This window comes from Nicotiana sylvestris, chromosome 3, assembly GCF_000393655.2.
Source record: "Nicotiana sylvestris chromosome 3, ASM39365v2, whole genome shotgun sequence".
Classification (NCBI taxonomy): domain Eukaryota; kingdom Viridiplantae; phylum Streptophyta; class Magnoliopsida; order Solanales; family Solanaceae; genus Nicotiana; species Nicotiana sylvestris.
The window spans coordinates 4,526,348-4,545,233 of NC_091059.1; positions in this window are offsets into that span (position 1 = coordinate 4,526,348).

Sequence of the window (18,886 nt, forward strand, 5' to 3'; positions counted from 1 at the left end):
AGCTATTTCTGGAGAATTTTCTTCCTATCGCTCAGAGGGAGGACTATTAAAGGCAGTTTGAGCATCTCTAACAGGGTTCTATGACCATCACTTAGTGCGAGACCAGGTTTATTAACTTGGCCCGTCATGATCTTCTTATACTTCACACCGAGAGAGGGTTTGAGGAGGTTTATTGAGGGATTAGATCAGCCTATGTATTTTATCTTTTTACATGATTTCACTTCAAAATCAAGAGTTTTTCATGGGAAATTGGGTGTTCTTGGGTAGAAATTAGGATTTTCGAATTTTGGGAATTTGGACCTCAATTAGAGGTCGGATTTCAAAACCAATTGCATATTTGGGTTAGTGGGTGAATGGGTAGTCGGGTTTTGGTTCGAACTTCGAGTTTTGACCAAGGGAGCCCGAGGTCTGATTTTGACTTTTTGGGGAAAACATTGGGAAATCTACATTTATGCATTAGAATTGGTTTATTTTGCATTTATTGATGTTATTAAGTAAATTATGACTAGATACAAGCGGTTTGGAAGTGGAACCGAGAGGTAAAGTGGTAATTGAAGCTTGATTTTGTCCATGGAATTGAGGTATGTATTTGGCCCAACCTAGCTTGAGGGAATATGTGTTGTGGTCTTATTTTCTACATGTTAGTGTTGAGGACGACGTACAGGTGTGGTGACGAGTATCTATATGTTGGTGTCAAGCATGCTCGTGAGTCTTATACATGATTGTGGTGACTCTTATTATGTATTGCCCATGCTTAAATTGATGATTATCACTATTGAACTAGACTTATGATGATTTCTTGGTAATTGACCATTGTTGAGTGTTGGCTCAAATTAAGATTTATTTTGTGAAGTAACTGTCAAAATGAGATTGGTTATAACTGATTCCCTTGCTGGGATGTATTTGTTTCTAATGTTGATTCCCCTGCCGGGATGTATTGCTTCTATTGTTTAGGTGAGGAAGAGCGTAAAGCATGAAGGGTGATGCCGTGCACGATATTGTGAGTGTTAATGCATGAAGGGTGATGTCGTGTTAATATTATGAGTGTTAATGCACGAAGGGTGATGTCGTGTCGATATTGTGAGTTAATGCACGAAGGGTGATGTTGTACCATGATTATGAGAGTTAATGCATGAAGGGTGATGCCGTGTTATTTCTTTTGTTCCTTACTGTGAAAACGAGAGTATAAGCACGAATGGTGATGACGTGCCCGTGTTACTGTTTCATTATTTCTGTTAATACAAGTATGGTGTTCATTATTGATTCTCTATTGAATTACTATTAGAATCTGATTTTCCATGCAGCATGTTCCCCTTCCCATCTTTATCTGTTATTTTCTGTTATTATTGTTCTGTTCGTATATGATTTAACTACACAGATTTATATGGTCTTCGTGTCCTAGCCTCGTCACTACTTCGCCGAGGTTAGTCTTGACACTTACTAGTACATGGGGTCAGTTGTACTGATACTGCACTCTGCACTTTTTATGCAGATTTCGATACCGGATCCTGTGAATAGCTTGAGGTAGCTGCCTTCAGTCCAGGGAGACCAAGGTAGATCTACTGGCATTTGCAGAACCTGAAGTCCCCCTTCCCCGCTTTAGTTTTTTGATGTCTCTTCTATTTCGAGTACAGTTATACTTCTTTCAAACTTATATTTGTAGTAAATCTTAATCGTTCATGGATTGTGACACCAGATCTATGGGGAGTTATGTACTTGAGTTGTGGCACTGTTATATTATTCCCACACTTTCTTAATTATCTTGTCTTAACTAATATCTGTTCTTGTTTGAATTAATAATAATGGTATTAAATCTATAATTGTCGATTTGCCTAACTTTCACGAGTAGGCGCCATCACAATCCCCAAAGGTGGGAAGAATCCGGGTCGGGACAAGCTGGTATCAGATCACTAGGTTGCCTAGGTTTGACAATTCACGAACAAGCTAGGTAGATTCCGATGGATCGGTACGGAGACGTCTGTGCTTATCCCCCAGAGTCTATAGAGTTTAGATACAATTTCCCTTCTATTCATCTATGTCTTGTGCGATTTGATTTCTCAATGCTAATTGAACTTCTACTCTATTCTTACGCAGATGGTGAGGACGCGTACCGCTTCATCTGCTGATCAGTAGCACGAGCCCCTAGTGGCAGCTCCTACGAGGGGTAGAGGACGAGGCCGAGGCCGTGCTAGATGCCGAGGTAGGGGCAGGGCTCAGCCTAGAGCAGTAGCACCAGTGGAGGAGCCTCAGGTAGAGTTTGATGATGAGGTTCCAGGCCAGGTCATTCTAGCAGGGCCAGCTAAGATTCCGAAGGGGTTCATCGCCACCTTGGTACTCCAAGATGCTCTGGTCCGTCTAGTTTACCTTATGGAGAGTGTCACTTAGGCAGGAATACTTCATGTAGCACCAGCCGTCTCTCGGGCTAGGGGAGGAGCACAGACTCCCACTACTCACACTCTAGAGTAGATGGCTCATCAGTTTCAGACCCTAGCAGCTCAGCCAGTTGGGTTAGTTCCGTCGAGTGTTGTAGCTCAGACCAGTCATGGAGAAGCTATGTCTGCTTATGCCTTGTAGAGATTGGACATGTTCAACAAGCTTTTTACTACAACCTACGACGGTATATCTTTAGAGGATCCCCAGGACTATTTGGACAGCTGTCATGAGGTTCTATGGAACATGGGTATAGTGGAGACCAATGGGGTCGACTTTCCTGCTTTTCGTCTGTCAGGTTCCTCCAAGACTTGGTGGAGGGATTATTGTTTGGTTAGACCAGCTGGGTTACCGGCTTTGGCTTAGGATCAGTTCTCTCAGCTATTTCTGGAGAAGTTTCTTCCTATCGCTCAGAGGGAGGACTATTAAAGGCAGTTTGAGCATCTCCAACAGGGTTCTATGACCATCACTTAGTGCGAGACCAGGTTTATTAACTTGGCCCGTCATGCTCTTCTTATACTTCCCATCGAGAGAGGGTGTGAGGAGGTTTATTGAGGGATTAGCTCAGCCTATCAGATTGTAGATGGCTAAGGAGACAGGGAGTGAGATTTCTTTCCAAGATGTAGCCAATGTGTCCAAACGAGTTGAGATGGTTCTATCACAGGGGAGTGGTCAGGGGTCTGACAGAAGGCCCCGTCATTCGGGCAGGTTCAGTGGTTCCTCATCTGGATGCAGGGATTCTTTTGTTAGGGGCCTTCCTTCCAGGCCGTTTCATTCAGCACTTCAGACTTCTCACAGTGCTCCAGCTGGCCGTGGTTCTTATATGCAGTATTCTGATTAGCTACCCTACAGTGCACCACCAGCTCCTCTTAGTGCACCTCCATTCCAGATTTTTGAGGGTGGTTACTCAGGCCGTCAAGGTCTATTTCAGGGTCAGCAGTCTCAGCAGCCGAGGTATTATTATACATGTAGTGATTCGAGGCACATTGCTAGATTCTTCCCTCGAGCATCGAGCAGTTCTCAGCATCAGGGTTCTCGTGCCTTAGTTCCGGCACTAGGTGTTCCACCGCCTGCTTGGCCAGCTAGAGGTAGGGGTCAGGAAGCTAGAGGTGGAGGTTGAGGTGTTAGAGGTGGAGGTCAGGCCGCTAGAGGTGAAGGTTAGACAGCAGGAGGCCGTCCCATGGAGGTAGTTCAGAGTGGTGGGGCCTAGCCCTGATTTTATGCTTTTCTAGCCAGGCCTGAGGCTGAGGCATCAGATGTCACTATCACAGGTACGGTTTTAGTTTGCAGTAGAGATGATTCAGTTTTGTTTGATCCAGGGTATACATACTCCTATGTGTTACCCTATTTTGCTACGTATATGGTTGTGCCTCATGATTCTTTGAGTGCTCATGTATATATGTCCACATCGATGGGTGATCCTATTATTGTAGATCGCGTCTATCGCTCGTGCGTAGTTATTATTGGGGGTCTTAAGACTCGTGTAGATCTCATATTTCTTGATATGGTCGATTTTGATGTCATTTTGGGGATGGATTGGTTATCACCTTATTATGCCATATTGGACTGTCACGCCAAGACTGTGACCTTAGCCTTGCCAGGGTTGCCTCAATTAGAGTGGAGAGGGACTCTTGGTCATTCTCCCAGCAGGTTTATTTCTTATATGAAGGCTCAACATATGGTCGTCAAGGGGTATTTGGCTTATTTGGCTTATGTTCGTGATTCTAGTGCTGAGATTCCTTCTATGGATTCTGTGCCAGTTGTTCGGGAGTTTTTAGAGGTCTTTCCTGCAGACCTGTCAGGGATGCCACCCGATAGGGATATTGACTTTTGCATTGATTTGGCTCCGGGCACTCAGCCCATTTCGATTCCGCCATATTGTATGGCCCCGCTAGAGTTGAAATAAATGAAGGAGCAATTGCAAGATTTGCTTGATAAGGACTTTATTAGACCTATTGTCTTGCCCTGGGGTGCGCCGGTGTTGTTTGTTAAGAAGAAGGATGGATCTGTGAGGATGCGTATAGATTATCGACAGTTGAACAAAGTCACCATCAAGAACAAGTATCTATTGCTGAGGATTGATGATTTATTTGATCAGATTCAGGGTGCCAAAGTATTTTTGAAGATTGATTTAAGATCTGGATACCATCAATTGAGGATTAGGGAATCCGATGTCCCTAAGACATCTTTTCGGACTCGCTATGGGCATTATGAGTTCCTAGTGATGCCATTTGGGTTGACAAATGCCCCAACAGCATTTATGGATTTGATGAAGCAAGTGTTCAAGCCCTATCTAGATTTCTTTGTGATCTTTTTCATTGATGATATCTTGGTCTACTCTCGCAGCCGAGAGGAGCATGAGCATCATCTTCGAGTCATTCTCTAGACTTTGAGGGACAGCCAGTTATATGCTAAGTTTTCGAAATGTGAGTTGTGGTTGAGTTCAGTTGCATTCTTGGGTCATGTTGTATCAGCAGAGGGTATTCAGGTGGATTCTAAGAAGATTGAGGCAGTCAAGGACTGGCCTAGACCCACATCAGCTACAGAGATCTGGAGTTTCTTGGGTTTGGCGGGTTATTACCATCGGTTTGTGGAGGGGTTTTCATCTATAGTATCCTCGATGAGTAGGTTGACCCAGAAGGGTGCCCAGTTCAGGTGGTCGGACGAGTGTGAGGCAAGCTTTCAGAAGCTCAAGGCAACTTTGACTACGGTGTCGGTGTTGGTATTGCCTATAGGTTCAAGGCTATATACAGTATATTGTGATGCCTCTCGCATTGGACTTGGTATGGTGTTGATGTAGAATGGCAAGGTTATTGCATATTCTTCGCGTCAGTTGAAGATACACAAGAAGAATTATCCAGTTCATGATTTGGAGCTAGCAGCCATTGTTCATGAGCTGAAGATTTGGAGGCATTATCTATACAACGGGTCGTGTGAGGTGTTCATGGATCATAAGAGTTTGCAGTATTTTTTCAAGCAGAGAGAGCTAAATATGAGGCAGAGGAGGAGGTTGGAGCTATTGAAAGACTATGATATCACCATCTTGTATCATTCTGGGAAGGCCAATGTAGTGGCTGATGTTGTGGGTAGGACGTCAGCCAGTATGGGTAGCCTTGCATATATTCGAGTCGGTGAGAGACCGTTTGCTTTGGATGTTTAGGCTTTAGCCAATCAGTTCATGAGGTTGGATGTTTTTTAGCCCAGCCGTGTTCTAGCTTGCACAGTTGCTCGTTCTTCATTATTTGAGCGTATCAGAGATTGGCAGTATGATGATCCTCATTTTTTGTCCTTAGAGACACAGTGCGGAACGGAGGTGCCAAACAGGGTACAGTTGGAGATGATGGAGTTTTGAGGATGAAGGGTCGTATTTGTGTGCCTAATGTGGATGGACTTCGTGAGTTGATTCTAGAAGAGGCCCATAGTTACCGGTACTTTATTCACCCGGGCGTTGCTAAGATGTATCAGGACTTGCAGCAACATTATTGGTGGAGGAGGATGGAGAATCAACATTATTATCTAGATGGCTCCTTATGAGGCTTTGTATGATAGGAGGTATTGGTCGTCGGTTGGATGGTTCGAGCCAGGCGAGGCTCAATTGTTGGGTATGGATCGGGTTTAGGATGCCTTGGACAAGGTCAAGATTATTCAGGTTAGGCTTCGTACAGCTCAGTCCAGGCAAAAGAGTTATGCCGACCGTAAGTTTCATGATTTGGCTTTCATGGTCGGTGAGCGGGTATTGCTTCGAGTGTCGCTTATGAAGGGCTTGATGAGATTTGGGAAGAAGGGCAAGCTTAGCCATAGGTTCATTGGCCCGTTTAAGATTCTTGATTGAGTGGGAGAGGTGGCTTACAGACTTGCGTTGTCGCCGAGCTTATCAGCCGTGCATCTAGTGTTTCATATATCTTACGAAGTATCATGGCGATCCATCCCACGTGTTGGATTTCAGCACTGTCCAGTTGGACAAGGACTTGTCCTATGAGGAGGAGCCGGTAGCTATTCTAGACCGTCAAGTTCGTCAGTTGAGATCAAAGAGTTTTCCTTCTGTTCGTGTTCAATGGAGAGGTCAGCTTGTTGAGGCATCAACCTAGGAGTCCGAGTCCGACATGCGGAGCCGTTATCCCCATCTTTTCCCCGACTCAGATACTTCTTTCTTATATCCATTCGAGGACGAACAGTTGTTTTAGAGGTGGAGAATGTGATGACCCAAAAGGTCATCACTTGTTTTAAAAATAAATTCTGCATTCCGAGGCCTTAAAAACCTTTTTCAGCATCCCTTCGATTTGCGTGCGCAGTTTGGGCGCATAGCTGGAAAGCCATTATGTGAAAATATGTGAAAAATGATGACTTTTGACTTTAAAATGAATTTAAGTTGACTTCAGTCAACATTTTGGGTAAACAGACCCGGACACGTGATTTGATGGTCCTGAAGGGTCGGTGGGAAATTTGGGACTTGGGCGTATGCCCGGAATCGAATTCTGAGGTCCCAAGCCCGAGAAATGAACTTTTAAAGAAAATTATTTTCTAGAATTATTTATGAGTTTTGGAAAATGAAATGTGTTTAAAATTTGATGGTATCGGGCCCGTATTCTTGTTTCGGAGCCCGGTACAGGTCTTATATGTGGTTTAAGTCGATTTTGTATAATTTGGTAAGAAACAGACGTGAAATGACGTGAATCGAACCATATTTGAGAAAATTGGAAAAGTTGAAGTTCTTGAGCGATTTCATGATTTTGATGCTAAATTCATAGTTGTTGATGTTATTTTGGCAATTTGATCACACGAGTAAGTCCGTAGGGTATTTTTGAGGTAGTGTGCATGTTTGGTTTGGAGAACCGAGAGCTCGGGTGAGTTTTGGATAGGCGTCGTAAGGTTTTTCAACTTAGAAAAATTGCAGAAACTGTTGTCTGCTAGTGTCCAGGTCTTTGTGCTATGCGATTTCATAGGAAAGTTCCCGATCAGATAGTGTAATTTCAGGGGGTCCTATTTTGTGCTATGCGATCGCATAGCTCCTTTTTCAATCACGTAGAGTAAATTCTGTGGGTCACCAATTTTTCTATGTGATTGCATTGCTTCTTCCGCTATCGCAATAGGTTAAACCAAGCCTGGGAAGAGAATCATTTTTCTTCTATGCGATCGCACAGCCTAGTCCGCGATCGCAGTTCCCAATCCCCTTACCCTATGCGATCGCATACCCTCGTTTGCGATCGCAGAGACCAATTTTGCTTAGTCATTTAAACAGTAACAGAACACATAAGGGATTAAACCCAAAATTCATAACTTCTTCTTTCAGCTCCAAATTAGGCGATTTTTGAAAGAGAACTTCACCACAAATTCATAGGTATGTAATCTTAGACTCATTTTCTTCAATTTTCATTAACACCCATTAGATTTCTAGGCCTAACTCATATTCTTAAAGGTAGAAAATTAGGGATTTGAGTAGAGTTAGGGCTTTTTGTATAATTGGGATTTAGATCTCGTTTTGGGATCGGATTTTGAAACTAATTACATATTCGGGCTCGTGGGTGAATGGGTGATCGAGTTTTGGTCTAAACCTCGTGTTTTGACCATGCGGGCCCAGGGTCGATTTTTGACTTTTTGGAAAGAATGATAGGAAATCTATAATTGAGCATCGGAATTGGATTGTTTAGCGTTTATTGATGTTATTAAGTCGATTATGTCTATATACAATTGATTTGGAGCCAAATTCAAAAGGAAAAGCGGTGTTTGAGGCTTGAGTTGGCCGTGGAAGTTTGAGGTAAGTGTTTGGTCTAACCTTAGCTTGAGGGATTAGGAGTCGTGTCTTATTTGCTACGTGTTAAATGTTGAGTACGACGTATAGGCATGGTGACGAGTATCTATACGTCGGTGTCAAGCATGCCCATGAGTCTTGTAATGTAATTGTTATGACTCTGTTGTGGTTTATTGTGCTTCATATGAGGATTATCATTATTGTTCTCTTGCCAGGATGTTATTATCATTATTGTTCCCTTGCCGGGATGTTATTATCATTATTATTCCCTTGCCGGGATATTATTATTATTATTGTTCATGCCGGGATGTTATTGCCATATTATTGTTCCCTTGCCGGGATGTTTGTTTTCATATCATTGTTCCCTTGATGGGATCCTTTTAGGATTGATGTTGATAAAAGAAATGGGAGCGGGTTGTATGCCTGCAACGGTAATATATGAAATGGGACCGGGTTGTGTCACACCTCCTTTTCACTACCCTCGAAAGGGAATAAGGGAGTTTTTTTCAATGTAAGTGACAATCGAAACAGGATTATTTATTTAGAAATCAGAGTCGCCACTTGAGATAATTATGGTGTCCCAAGTCACTGGTTTAAAATCTCGAATCGAGGGAGTTGACTCTTATTTATGGTATGCGAACATAGAAATCCGGGTAAGAAATTCTGCTAACCCGGGAGAAGGTGTTAAGCATTCCCGAGTTCTGTGGTTCTAGCACGGTCGCTTTGATCATACTTGGCTTATTAAATTGTCTAATTATTTATTTAAGAACCTAGTGCTTTTACCTTTTACTGCCTTTTCATTAAGAAATTATCTTAAAACGGGTCACGCGCACGTGTACCCATTTGTTTGGCACGTCAAAAATCATGTCACGCGAACGTGTCCACAATTAATAACGCTTTATTATTATTAAGAAAATTTTGGCTAAAGTTGCGCGAACGCATACTCCGGTTTTGTTTTTAGGAATCGTAATCATGTCACGCAAACGTGTCCACAACTACGATAGTATATTAAACGTGCTTAAAGCAAACTACGAGCATTTGTCATTTTTATATCTAAGTCATGGAGTTAATACGAGGGCCATGTATGACTAAATTGTGGATGGCGCACCTCGAACTACATAATCCTAAATTAGTTAGTAGCCTATGAAAACTCATTTGTTATTAAGAGAAGTCTGATCGAAGTTGCGCAAACGCATACCTCGATTTATTTTTAGAATTATAATTATATCACGCAAATGTGTACACAATCATAATATATATATATATATATATATATATATATATATATATATATATATATATATATATATTTAAAAACACGTGCCTAAAGGCCTTTCTACGAGTGTTCATTTTCCTTCATAAAACCTTATACGAAACCCGTTAATGTAGTGATAGCCCGTCACGATTCATAAAGCCAAACCTACATAGTTCCCACAATTCAATTTACCAAAATGGAATTCAAATGCTAAAGAACCAAATAATGCAATTTACAAGACACGCTATTTTAGCACTATGTAGGGACCCCCTTAAAGACAAAAAAAAAAACAGGCAGCTTTTCCCTTCACAAAATCGAAAAAGACGAATGTTTAGTCATCGAGAAAAAAACTGAGAAAAATATAATAATAATAAAATAAATCCAGTGCATCATATGAATTATACTGATTAAATAATGGATTCTATATCGAAATACAATTTTTGCAGCACAGAGAACAAGTATTCTATTTCATATGTCTAGTATCAAAAGAAACAGGGGAATGGGGATGAAAATTAGATGAAAACTGAATTAACCCATATTAAGAAAATTTAACGCTTCATATGCAAAAGAAAACTAAGAGAGATGGAAGTAGTAGCAGAAGTAGACCTATTGCTGCAAAGTCTTCGTTACAAAAAGCAGAGAATAGCCAAACAATTACTAAATTTTGACCCTATGGAGATAGAAAATTAAATCTGATATACCATTTTACCACCAGGATCTAGGTAGGCGGGCGGTAGTCCGCACGGCCATCCAGATCTAGCTGCTTTAGTACACTTTAAAGGTTGGCGGTAGTCCGCACGACCAATAAGGATTCGAAATATACGGAAATTCTATTATAGTTTAATGACTGTATGGAAGGATCTATATCCTTTTACCCAAGCAAGGGGCCTGTCTAAGCCCGATACATACTCTTACTGAGCCCATGTGTCTAGCAGTTCTAACTGTGAAAGAGGTAGCCCTTTTGACAACTTCAGCGGGCTTTAATGTCACAGCTGGCTAGACGTAGCCACTAAGGCAAAGCCAATAAGAGTAGTACCAGAACCGACTGTACCACCATCTTGGAACCAAATCAAGAAACTATATTAAAATTTCTTTATATTTTGAAAGAGTCTGGATTCTTCATGGTTAATATGCAAGAGAAATTAGTTCTTCAACATAGATATGAATCTGTTTAGCCGGACATAGTCACGGCTAGGGAGAGAGACTAAAAATACTAAAAAGAAGAATAAAAATATGTACCTTGTAGGCCGAGAAGCAAGGCCCTGAAGATGAACTTCAAAACTTTTATTAATTCTTGAACTTGATTTACAAACTATAAACTAAGCTATGAACTAAGTGTTTACAAAGGGGGTTGGTTGAGAGAGAGAGAAAAAGTAGAGAGAGGGGGGGGTTTTCGGCTCTCCTTCTTCAAATGAAGAAGCATCCTTATATAACAAAAAAAAAGAATCTTGAATAGTAAAATGGGTCCCACATCTGAGTCCCTACACAGTGTTTTTACTGTAGATAAACAGTGTTTCTACTGTGGATGAACAGTGTATCTACTGTTTAAGTGGGTCCTGGCGGCTGATAAGCTGTCATGTCTTCTTTTTGTCCAAATTGTGCATTTGTTGGAGGAATTCTTCCACCTTGTCGATATCTCTGTCATATAATATCATTTCTGGCTGTATAGGTTGTGTATCTTCTACGAGGTCATCACCACTCGTTTCACTTCTCATCGAAGTGTCTGATTTTTCGCACTGATCTAGTGACTGGAGCAGATTTCTTTTCAATCCTTCTAAGTATTGATTTATCAAATCAATTTTATCTCCGTCTTGGATTGATATTCTCCGAGCAATATGTTTAACCGTGCTTTCTTCTATTATCCTCTTTTGAGGGGCCGTTACATATAAATGGACTTGTGTTTTAATAGAATCTAATAATTCTTGTCCATATAACGTCTTTGTTTTGGGATCAGTCTTCATCAATTTGTCCCAAAAATTATTGTAGAATACCCTATATAAACAAGGGATTTGTTCTTCCGTATAACCTAATTCCGGAGTCCATTTATGGATCCAGGGGATTGAAAATTCAATAAAGAAGTAGATTTGATCAATTTTTTCTAGGTAGCAGATATGATCTGCGTGGTATAACTCTGTTAAGAACGGCGAAGCTTTTGTCCATTCTTTGTATAACTTTAGAAATGGTTCGGGCAAAATCTTGGTAGTAGGACCGTGGTATGACCACCAGTTTAAAAACCAGTTAGGGATAGGTCCTGTAAATACCTTTGCGCATACTTTGATAAACCAAGTATGCTTATGTCTCTCATTGTTATAATAAAGCACCCTATCAAATGCTTGAATATAATCCCAATAAGTGAAATTCATAGGTGATTTATTAAGGCTTATCTGCCTTTCTTTCATTGTTGAAATACCCCATTCTTCAACAGATATAATCTGTTTGATAATGACTTTTGAAAAGTTATAAACATTTTCATTCGTGTTATAACCCGAAAAGTGCTGGAATTCTGCACTACCTGTACTGATCAGGATAGTTTCATAATAGGTGCGGGTTTTATATGATTCACCCGGATAGTATAATCCATTAATCAGATATCTCTGAAATATTTTCCACGGTTCTTCTTTTCTCTGAATCTCAGAGTTTTCAAGGAGAAATATCATTTCTCTCTTTGGTAACTTTTCATATGACTTGATATCGTCATTGTCTTCCTCTTTAGCAATTGAAGCAAAAGTATCACTTTGCTTTTTGGATGCTAAATAAGCCTGCAAATGTCCATATAACGGACTATCTTCTGGAATATCTTCCAGATGTATAGAATGTCCTGAGGATTCTCCTGTATGCGGCACCTTTGAGTTTATCAAACTCTTTTTTCCTCTTTGTATTACTGGAGAGTTTGATGAGGATCCGTATGACGATCCCTGAGAATAAGTCCTACTAGGGGAAGATCTTCCCCTACCTCTGCCCCTGGTGACCCATGAAGGGTCCATTCTGCGGAAATTGCAAATCATTATTAATTAAAAAGTGATTGCAAATCATTATTAATTAAAAAGGATAGCATAATTCTAGTGCTGATATCATCTTGACCGAAGGGACACACATTTTCAATTAACTGAAGAATATCAATAACTTCTTGAAAATTAGAGTGTTCTTCTTCCCTTGTTTTAATAATGTCAGCCATAATAATATCAAGTATAACTTCTTGTAAGTCTCTATTTAATTTAATCACTTTAAGAATAGTGATCAGTACCTTATCATCAAAAAACATGGTATAATAATTCATAATCTATTCTAAATATTCCCGGGATAGAAAATCCGGAAGGGAATTATCAATTCCTTTTTTGTATTGTATTTCAAAATCGAAAGGTGCTAGCTGAGCCTGCCATCTAGCAAATATTAATTTTGAAGCATCGTGCTTAAAATCTTTGTCAAACATGTATTTAACAGATTGAGCATCAGTTTTTATCAAAAACTTTTGGTTGTATAAGTCGTCTTGAAATTTTAATACACACTTAACAATTGTTAACATTTCATGCGCCACAGTAGCGTATTTCTTCTGGGCTTCGGTCCATTTACCAGAGTGAAATCTTATTAAGTATTCACTCTTATTATTGGGATTTACTTGTTTCAAAATCCCTCCATATCCAACATTAGACGCATCTGTCTCGATAATCTTTTGCCAAGTAGGATTGGCAAGGGTTAAACAAGGTAAAGATTTAACACGCCCTTTAATACTTTTGACTAACTCAGTATGTTGGTTAGTCCAAGGGTGTTTATGATCTTTCTTCAGCCGATCGTATAGAGGGGCTAGATCTCGTGACAAACTTTTATAAAAAGGGGATATATAATTCAGACTTCCCAAAAATCTTTGTAATTGAGTCCTGTCAGTGATAACATCAGGAAATTTTGAGGCAAAATCAATAGATCTTTGTATTGGGGTAATTTTTCCCTGGCAAATATTATGACCTAGAAAACGAACATTTGTTTGGAATAGACTCATCTTAGATTTAGAAATTACTAAACCGTTTTGTATAACAATTTTCTTTGAAAATATCAAGATGCTTGATATGCATCTCCAAAGTTTTGGAAAACACTAATATGTCGTCAATATAAACGATGATAAAATTCAAATATGGGTTAAAAATATCATTCATAATTTTTTGAAATTCAGAAGGGGCATTTTTTAAACCAAATGGCATAACATTCCATTCATATTGTCCAAATGGAACATTGAAAGCAGTTCTATAAGTATGCTCTTTAAATATTTGAATTTGCCAATAACCAGATTTTAAATCAAATTTTGAAAATATATTGGCGTCATATAACCTAGATAGCAAGTCCCTTTTATTAGGGATAGGATACCTAATCCATTTTAGATGTTTATTTAATGGTTTATAATTTATAACTAAGCGAGGAATACCTCGTTCCTTTTCTGCCGCATTATTAACATAAAAGGCAGAACATGACCAAGGAGATTTTGAGGGTTTTATCAAACCCTTTTGTAACAAACTATCAATCTCGTTTTTGCAGAATTCAACTAGCTCAGCATTCATCTGGCAAGGTCGAGATTTAGTAGGAATATCATCCTCAGAGAAGGTTTCTTCGTATGGAAGAGTTACAATATGCCTTTTCCTGTTCCAAAAGGCACTAGGGTGATCGGCGCAAACATCAACGGCCATTTTTTCAGCAATCAATTTAATCTTCTGCTGAACTTTTGCAGATTGTATAGTATCGAATATATTCATACTAAGAATTTCTAATTGTAATGAATCAACATGCCTTTGTTTCATATTAATCAAGGCATTAATATCTCTAGTTACGGGATCTGTAACAAAGGAATAGCTTATCTTTTTATCTTGATAATTAGCAGAAAAACCATGTTCATCTATATTATTAAACGGATAAATAGCATTAATAAAAGGTGTTCCAAGTATGATTGGAGGGTATAACTGGTTTTTTACCAAAAAGAAGAAATGTGGAATACAGACTTTATTCTGGCAAATATGAGTATTAGGCAATTTGTACTCTATATCTAAAGCATGACCAGAAGCGGATTTCACCAAATGAGTAGTCTTTTGAAAATATCTAGTAGGAATCAATCCTTCCTGAATGCAGCTTACATCTGCACCACTATCAATCATAGCTATATCAGTTATAGAAAAATTATTATCAATCAAAATAGTACATTTAATATACCATTTGTGTGCAGTAATAATTTGCATCATACCTAAAAATAAATCAGATTTTTCATCAGAAATTTCTTTTCCTTTATCATTAGAAAAATCAGAAAATCCTTTAGTCGAAGATTCAGGTAGAGAATTATTTTTCTCAATTTGAGTAATCCGGTGATCGCAAATCATTTGATTTTGCTTAAGAGACTTAATATCTCTTTTCAAATTTTCGATTTCTTCTTTTAAATCATCAAAAGAAGTATCTCGACTAGGAGTACTGGACTTTTGAAGTCTTCTATTTATTTCAGATAAAGAATATGGTGCAAAGTGTTCAAATTCGTTTTTGTATTTTTCAACAGATTTTGAACTACTAGAACTTGAACTTGCAGCTAAAGTAATAATTTTTTCACGAAGTTTTTCATCAGTAACTTCTTTTAAAAGTTCTATTACATTGTCAGATGTAATAGTTTTTATATTAAGATCATCAAATTGTGATTTCAATTTATAAAATTCATCACTATCACAAGCACAAATATCACCTTTGCAAGCAGTGCAAGCAGTATCAACATTTTTATTATTATCAGAAAAATCAATTAACTCAACTTCAGCTTCAGATTCAGTCTCTGAGTAATAGTCAGATTCTGATCCCGAAGTGTATAACAAGCCATAAACCTTATCGTGTAACTCATCATCGAGTTCTAAGGTTTTTAGCTTTTGAAGCTTGCAGTTTGGAGAAATATGACCAAACTTTCCACACTTATAACACTTAATATCAGCGAGATCACGTTTGGATCTATTCTTCGCAAATCGAGTAGATTTCCTGTTCGCTTTTCTAGTATCACGTTCTTCCTTAGGCCTATATCTAGACCTCTTTTTCTTATACGGGCTATCCGGGTTAGGGTACCTATGATATTTGGTTTTCTTCTTCCTATTTTGAGTGGAAGTTCCGGGTAAACCAAACTGGGTACAAAAGTCACCTACTTGGGACCTTTCTTTAAGCTTATCTATCTTAAGCTGTCTAGAAAGTCTTAGCTCATTACATAATTTAAGACCTTCTTCTGTACAAACACCTATAAGCTTACCATAGGTATAATTATTATACAGAATCTCTCCGCAACTACCCTTTAACACATTCCTTACTCTTTCAGCAAATAAGGAAGGGAGGCCGTCTATAAACTTGGCTTTCCAGTGTTCATATCTATTCTCGGGTAGTTCCATAACTCTACTCATAAAAGTATCTTTATACCATCTAAATTCACTAAGGGTCTTACATCTAAGTCCATTAAGTAAAGTTCGGACGGTCTGATGATTTGAGGTAAATCTACCATTGAAATGCTCTAAAATTGTAAGTATAAGGGTATAAACTGCATCTTCTCTACCCACTACTAGAGCCATTCCTATGTTATCAACACCTTCGTCGGTTGCAGTAGCATTTATGACGAAAGCCTTTTCCTTCTACAGATAAATGATTATCCCACCAGCCACGAAGTTGGCCAGTAAATCCTGCAATAATCATTTTGCAAATAGTTCTATCTGTATTTTTAACACTTTTACAGATAGTCGAATACATAAGCATTCTGTGTACGAGAATGGTTAATTGTCTATCAGTTAGACCATCAAGATTCCATTCATAAATTTCGGAACCGTTATAAGACGTATTAGTCTGATTCCAGTCTCGTTCCTCAATCAACACATCTTGAGGAGTAGGACGAGGATAATAATAGGTCTGCATTCTTGGTTTATCAGCATACCTATGATTTTGTTTAACAATCCCTTTGAGTTTATTAAACTCTGACCAAGTCTCAGTTTTATAATCAGAAATGGTCTCCATTTTATCAGCAAAATTTTTTGATAAATCAATAGGTCTAATATTTAAACCAGAAAGCTTTTTATCTAAAAGCTGAGCTAAGTCATCAAGAGATTTAAATTTAAAATCCTGAATCTCAGGAGGTCTTTGAATATGAGTAAGAATGTTTTGATCAACTGTTTTACTTCCTGAAGTGGAGGCAATATCAGTTGGTCCTTTCTTAGTACCCATTTCTTTTATTAAAATAGTCAAATCATCAAGTTTTTTATCAAGAGAACCAATATGTTCTCCTAAAATTTTAACATATAAACCCAAATAATTGTTTTGAGAAATCAATTTATTAATTTCTGCAATACTAATAGCTGCCACATTATCATCAATAAATTTTTGAAAGGCAGTGAAAGTAATACCAGTATTATTAGGTAAAATAAAGGGAGCCTGAGGCGGATAAATTGCTTTAGTAATATTACCACTCCCGTCTTTATAAGATCTTTCTAATACCTTTATATAAAGAGGTAAATAAGTTGTTATAAACCAAGGAACAAAATACATAATTTGATTATGTAAGGCACAAGTTTCATAAAATTCTTGAGATATATTACTCAAATCCTCTTTACTATAAGTATCAAAAAACCATGTTTTAAACTGGTTCCATTTTTCACTAAAAAATTCTTTTTGAATATAAATACGGGCCCGAGAACCGGGGCTAAAATCAATTTGGTGTGGAATCATTAAATATTATTGGGGTCGAAATCCATCTCGGATAAAGAAGGAATATCCTTATCTGAAATATTGTCATTATCTTGAACAATATTTGTTTGAGGGTTAATCTTAACCCTTTCAACCCTTTTAACCTTTTGATCAGGCTTATCACTAGCAATAGTGTGTAAAGAAGCCGCACGATTGCGAGCTGGACCGTAAACTGGTTCAACAGGGGAAATATGTTGAATAGCAGGTAGAAGTCTATGATTAGAAAATGAATGTCTATTATAAATAGTAGACTTATCATCAAATTGAATACAAATCCTACCATCTGGATTTTGAGTAACATGCGAAAATTCAGTATTTGACAAGTCGTTAGTAATCTGACTTGGGGATATGACTGAATTTAAAGTCCATGTAGTTGGAAAATTAATTTCCTCCCACCTGATAGGTCTCCTAGTGGTAACCTTGGACTTTGCAAAATTGGTTTCGACCAATATGGTCTGATCCGAAGTATCGTATAACTTACATCTAGGATTCAAAGTAGATAACAGTTTGAAATAAATCCTATAGGACAGACATATAAGTTCAGAACCAGGCGCATAATTATAACCATGCGTTTTCACATTTAAAGTCAAAGCATCAAGAATATTAACATCAGAAAGAGATAGTTGCAGATTGGGTTGAGTATTAAAATATACTGGACCATAGGCCACTGTAGATTCTATCGAACCCATTAGAGACTGTCTGAAATTCAGATTTCTAGCATCTCTAAGAGCTGCTAAAAAGGTCTCTGGTAATCCTTTAAGGGTTAAAGGTTTAAATGCAATTTGAACCATACCAATATGCACATAATGGTAATGATGTTTATATAAATCTATATCATGCTTGTTTAACAAACGAATAGTCTGTTCAGACGAATTTAATGCTAAAGACTGTTCAGTCGTTTTTATCAATTGTTTAGAAGAAAGTTTATCAAACCAACCATAATCATAAATGGTTTTTATAGAAACTTTAGGAATTGTCCATTTATTTAATAAATCAAGGTTTTGAGGTATATCTACCTCTTCAAGTCTAGTACTTTTAGTACTTGTTTCTCCCAGATCCATTCCAAAAGCTTCATATCTATGTTGAATCTTTCATATCTATTACACAATTACCATGAAAATTCCTAGGCTCTGATACCATTTTACACCAGGATCTAGGTAGGCGGGCGGTAGTCCGCACGGCCATCCAGATCTAGCTGCTTTAGTACACTTTTAAAGGTTGGCGGTAGTCCGCACGACCAATAAGGATTCGAAATATACGGAAATTCTATTATAGTTTAATGACTGTATGGAAGGATCTATATCCTTTTACCCAAGCAAGGGGCCTGTCTAAGCCCGATACATACTCTTACTGAGCCCATGTGTCTAGCAGTTCTAACTGTGAAAGAGATAGCCCTTTTGACAACTTCAGCGGGCTTTAATGTCACAGCTGGCTAGACGTAGCCACTTTTTAGTTTATAGCAAAAAATTTAAATTTAGTTCCATCCTAAAATTAAGGCTTAATATATGCTACAAAATATTTTTCTATTTCATTTTTTTATTTTCTTTCACCTAATTAGCGTATATCTCCTCTCATCAGCTTTTCTCTCTCTTCTTCAATACACTTTTCCCTCTTCTCCCACAAACACACGTTCCATATACTTCAAAAACCCTCCTCTGCCATTATCGCCTATACTTCTCTGCCATTATCACCCCACACGTCATTCTTCTTCGCAACTGTTCTCAAGCGTA